We start from the raw sequence: 6307 nt of genomic DNA on the forward strand, positions 1-6307 counted from the left end.
GGGTAGGGGGTGGGGGTAATGGTAGCCAAGGTCTACTTTCTATAGCCTACATCTATTTCTTGGTTGTTGAGGCACTTGGTATTGTTTTTGTGTTATTTCATCTTTATACAAACGTCTGACTGTTTTAAATCATATTAGATATAACAATTTGATATTCATTGTGGGTGAATTCGGCACTAAAGGTACATTTAGCTTGTGTTGTCCATGGACTTTATCCAGTGTGCTAGTGCAGTAAATAATTAAGTTATTTATTTCCAATATTGAGTCCAAAGGGCATACAAAGAATACAAAGTTCATATACATGTACATAAATCATAAAAGAGTGATTATCCAAAACTTATAGATACTGAAATTCAGACTTGCAGACAGTACATTTTCTCTCATTTACATGTGTTTGCGTGTAATGCCCAGTTTCAATAGCCAAAGAATGAAAACTGATTCTGAAATTTGTGAAACATTGCAAGAAATGAGGATTACGAATGACTGAAAAATATTTTTCTCTACAGAATCTTGTTTTGAATAATGCATATGTTCGTAGTTTACCAAATTGTTTGTCGGCATTGTCCGAGAGTGTATTACACCATTGATATTTAAATCTTTCTTATAACTTATTAGTAACAATTGAAACAATATCTTTATCCTGTATAGGGCATTGTATATCCACTCAACTTTATGACAAACGGGATGATTTCAGCTTCTCCATCGTCAACTTCCTATATTTATGTAGCAATATTCCATTATCACCTGCATATGGTGTTTATATCTCTCAACTGATTCGATACACAACAGCTTGTTCTGCGCATGATCAGTTTTTAAATCGAAGCAGGCTACTTGCAAACAAATTGATGGTGATGGGGTTTCAACAGTCTCGTTTAAAGTCAGTATTTCGCAAAATTTATGGTAGTTATAACGATCTAGTTTGCCAATACAACCTATCATTGGGTCAAATGCTGTCTGACGTGTTTCATACCGATTGTTAGGCCGTTCTTGGCACACTGATTTTGACTACGAATAACTCCGTTTACCTGATCAAGATGTAGGGCTCACGGTGGGTGTGACCGGTCGACAGGGGATGCTTAATCCTCCTAGGCACCTGATCCCACCTCTAGTGTGTCCAAGGGTCCGTGTTTGCCCAGCTCTCTACTTTGTATTGCTTATGGGAATTATGAGATTGATCACTGTTCGTTATATTCACCTTTCATCGAACTTATTAAAAATATAATGAATGCTACTAATCCAACTGCCTTTGTTATTATCATATAATACATTTTTTTTCATGTACAGCATTTCTTAATAAGCAATTTTCTTGGGAATTTAATTTTTTTTTTTAATATTTAAACAAATATACATTGGGAATCGAACAAGTTCACCAACAATAGCTCGATTTGAGGCTTTTTTATGTACACCACAAACATGTTTCAAGAATTTAATGATTTCACAGTACATTTTATTATAGAGGTTTTCCATACAATAATTGGGGCGTTTTACAGAAAAAACATGTATACGCATTTTATAGTATGATCATGTAAGTGTATCAGGGTATGTATTTTAGGTTTATTTTCCAAAACACTTGACTAATTCAAAATATGCTTTTAAGGCTCATTTGTAGAGATCAAACTGGCAATTTTTGTGAATGAGTCTGATGAGGAAAAACAATTCCCAAATATTCATACGATGACACTTGTTCAATAATCTGATTTTTATAGAATTTTTTAAAAACTGATTATTTCCCACTTTTGCAAAAATACAACAAATTTTGTCTTCTTGAGATTGACAGACAGGCAACATTTTTGACAGTAGCCTTCAAGCTTATTTATACACTGCTGAAGTCCTCTTTCAGTTTTAGAGATTAACAATAAATCATCAGCATACAATAGACAATGTAAAGAAATATCACCTAATACGCAATTTCCGAGTTATCCAATAGCTATTTCACTTTCTGGAACTCTTACGCACGGTAAGATGCAAAAGATGTTTTTGTATTAGAAACGCTTATCGCTGCATTCATTTATTGCCTAAAGGATAATTCCCAGACGTCATGCAATCATCCGAACTGCAGGAACACACAAGTTTATAAGTATCTGATAATGAAATAGCTGAAACAAAAATCGATAATCACCATCTCTCTTTGATAAAAGTATCACTCTTGTAGAAGAGGAAATCAATTTTGATAATTTCATATTTGATTCAATGGCCTAATTCAAACAAATTATCCTCGACATGGTCAGTTTAATGTATACCAACGGCTGATGTAAACAAAATATACGCTTCCATAACTTTTATCTTATTTACATAGCCAGTCTATACTACATGTATATGTATTCTACATAATTTATTGTACCCACCCAAGCGTTCAACAGAATACTGAACGCACCTCCATCACGAAAGAGCTGATATCACGGAAATTGCTTAATAACCGGATCATCATTATCATTAAATAGATATGGTTGACCATTGATCAATATTTTAAAGAGATTTAGACTTAAGTGATCCCCCTGTCTAGCACTCACTTTAGATTCAAATGAGCTAGTTGGTTTGTTTTGAAGTTTGCAGTATACATTTATCGTACATTTTATCATTATTAATTTTTTATTATAAATTTCATAGTAAAAAGCAAAGATAAAAAAACATTACCCCCCCCCCCAAAAAAAGTGGAAAAAAAGTTCTAATATGATTCTATTTTTCAAATAATATTTGACATCTTCGCTAACTAAGCACGGCACCGTGACCATCAGCAGCATTTCTCTTCCTTTCTCACCCTGTTTAGTAACCCTTCTGAATTAGCTGATTTATTCCGTATGACCGTATTTTGGTACAGAACCTCTTTAGGGATTCATAGGACCTAGTTTCGAATCCCGGACTGGTCCGTTTCATTTCTCCCTTCCTGTTTCATTCGATGCCGTGGACCAGCCTCTACAGTGTAGCTGAACGTGACAAGTGAAAATACCTGCCAAGTACATAAAGATCTGGTTTGATATCTTCAAAGTATGAACACATTTAAAGAGGGTAGAGTATGGTGGTCAAACGGGTTCGATCGACGGTGCCCAATAGTTCAGTTCAATGGTAGAGTTCAAATCCTGATCTGGTCCATTGTATTTTCTTCCTTCCCGTTACACGGCAGTTGAACCGTCTTATTTACTGTGGCCGTTGTGTGCGTTTTGCTAAATAACCAATCTGATTAAAACCAGATCCTGAGATCCGCTCACGATCTACGCTACACTAGTGTTTTAATCAGATTGGCTAAATAACACACTTGAAGCTTTCAAGTAATGCATGACACAACCTAAAAGTAAATCAGAGTTATCCTTCTTGCCTCTTGCTGTGGCAGCATTAACCAGCTGTTACAGGCGTTCAATGACTATAAATTTCATTCATCAGTCTGAGCAATCTGCCCACTGTATATGTCCTTTTTATATGTGTAACAGGAAAGGAGTCATTGCATACAAAACGGATCAGACAGAGCTTCGAACCCGGGTCTTCTGAATCTCTTGTCAGGTGATCTACTATAACTGAACTATCAGATCTCCGGTGAATCAAACCACGCTGACTGACCGCCACATGCATACATGTACATGTACACTGTATGTACATCCCCTTGTTATTCTTGATAGATTGTTAACAGACTCACAGACGGGCAAAACTGATCTAAGACGTCAATATAAAATGTTTCCACGAATTTGGGTTTAATGACATTGGCCCAATCTTTGGACACGGAGAGGGGATGCACTACAAAGACCGCACCATCTCGACTGAGTTTGCTCACTTTCAAGATAGCGTCCTTCATGGCAAGTCAACACCATCAGGAGGTGGGTATATCGCCGCTGAATAAAAAAAGGTTTTTTTAGGTTCAGTTAGTGTATATAGTGTAAAGCCTTTGTTTGGTTAACTATCGGTACATACAACGTCATTCATTACCTGTTGATTGTTTGAAACTCATTGTATTACATATGTTACAACTACGAACCAACAGAGCCTAACACAAAGTTCACGTCGGCTTTTGGGGGCAACTCACCTGAGAGTTCCTATTTTTCTCTCTCATAATGAATGATTATAACAACTTAATCTTTAAAGAGTTCACGAAACGAGTATCGAGACAAGGTAGGGAAGCCCTGCATAGCTACATGTATGAATGAACAGAGTGACATTGTTATATAAAGTACAATATATACCCACACAGGATGACAGAGCCAGCAGAATATTTAGTCAGAATTGATCCGAAGGGCCATTATGATTGAGTATGTCGAGATGATTAATTAAGTACAGTTTTGGATTCATCAGTTTGATGTCCTAATTTTTCTTCTCATATGGTCATAATGAAGGTTAATATAATACCTTTTTAATCCTTGAAAAGTCCATGAAATGAGTATGGAGGCAAGGTAGGGGACCCCTTAACTCTCATTTCCCGCCCTCAATTTTGGGGCTCAAGGGGTACATGTACTACCTGGGGCCTCCGAGGGTGGAGTCATTTTACAGATCTCTAAAATCATTAGATTTTTTGTGATGAAATGAAATAAAAACTGATCAAAAGATAGAATACATTGCAGGTTCAGGAAGCCTATGGGCGCAATTGGTCTCACCTGAAAGTTCCAAATTTTATATGCCATGGGTTCATAATGAAGGTTAATATCTACTTAATTTATGGAGAGTTCACGAAATGAATATAGAGGCAAGTTAGGGGTCCCTTCAACTATTATTTCAATCCCTCAATTTGGGGCTGTAGGAGTACCATCTGGGGCCTCCTGAGGGTGTAGTCACTTCTCGGATTTCTACAATGATTAGATATGGTATGATCAAATGAAATGATGAAGAGATAGAAAACAATGTACCCGAACCCATAAAACCATAAAAGAGGTCACTTCGGCCTTTGAGGGACCTGAAAGTTCCTAAAAAAAATTATCATATGTTGATAATGAAGGTTAATAGCTAATCCTTAATTAGTACACAAAACAAGCATGGAGACAAGGGATCCCTTGTACTATCATTTCCCGCCCTCAGTTTGCGACTGTAAGGGTACAATCGCATGTGGCCTTCGGAGTGAGGGGGGGGGGGGGGGGGTCACATATCCAATTTGTATGATTATTAGATATGGGATGATGGAATAAAACAAAACTTACCAAAATATAGAAAACAATGTAGATTGTCATATAGGGCCCTTATAAGGAGTCATCGAGGCTAAGGGGGCAATTGGACTCACCAGAAAGTTCTTAATATTACATCTCATAGGGTCATGATATTGGAGGTTATACTTTAACAAGAACTTAAATCTTTGAAGAATCCACGAAACGAGTAACAAGACCAGGAAGAAATCCCCTTCTCAACAATCTTCTCTTCGACAATGAATTACGAAGAAACTGCGACCAATTTACTTACTATATACATGCAGATCGGCAAATATACACTGTCTTACCATTTATTACGTACAATATTGTCTGGCCATTAATTCATTACCTACAGTACTGACTTACTCCCCGTAGAGATCCGGGTTAGAATAGGTCCTCAGTACCCCTTGCTTGTCGTAAGAGGCGATTAAATGGGACGGTCCTTCGGATGAGACCGCAAAAACCGAGGTCCCGTGTCACAAAAGGTGTGGCACGATAAAGATCCCTCCCTGCTCAAAGGCCGTAAGTGCCGAGCATAGGCATTGGTGACGTCTCCAAATGAGTGAAATATTTTTGAGCAATATACAGCCAATCATACAACCATTCATTGCGTACAGTATTGCACGCAAACTCGTGCATAACTACGGACGGACTGGCTATTATGAATAGAACGAAATGGTTGTGTTAAGTAGAACATTACAGTCATTTATGATGGCAGTTCCAAGGGTATTTAGAAAGTGCTTTTTTTTCAAAAAATTGATCAGAAGAGCCATTTTGATTGAGTATGTCGAGATCAAGAAGACATTCAGTCACATTAGATTGATTAATTAGATTGATTAATTAAGTATAGTTATCCATTTTGGATTTCAAGGCGCCGGCGAATTGATAGTAATTGTATCTTCTTAAGCAAGTATGAATGGACTTTATTTCAGGATTCATTTTCTATAAAGATTGATGTACATGAAGTTTAATCCAGACATTTTGTCCGTTAGGGCATTGAATCCTTTTCTACTGAAGAGTTCCGTGCGGGCACTGCGTAAGTGAAGCTTGCATAACGCGGTCTTTGCTGAGAGAATGGTATTGAATAAGACAGACGCATTCATCACTCGTCATCTTACAAATCCCTGAAATCATATTCTACATATTGTATAAAGGTTATCGAAAGATTTCATAATGACTGGAATTAACATTGGATTTAAAGGATTAGA

Source organism: Ostrea edulis, chromosome 6 (assembly GCF_947568905.1).
Source record: "Ostrea edulis chromosome 6, xbOstEdul1.1, whole genome shotgun sequence".
In the NCBI taxonomy this organism is placed as follows: Eukaryota; Metazoa; Mollusca; class Bivalvia; order Ostreida; family Ostreidae; genus Ostrea; species Ostrea edulis.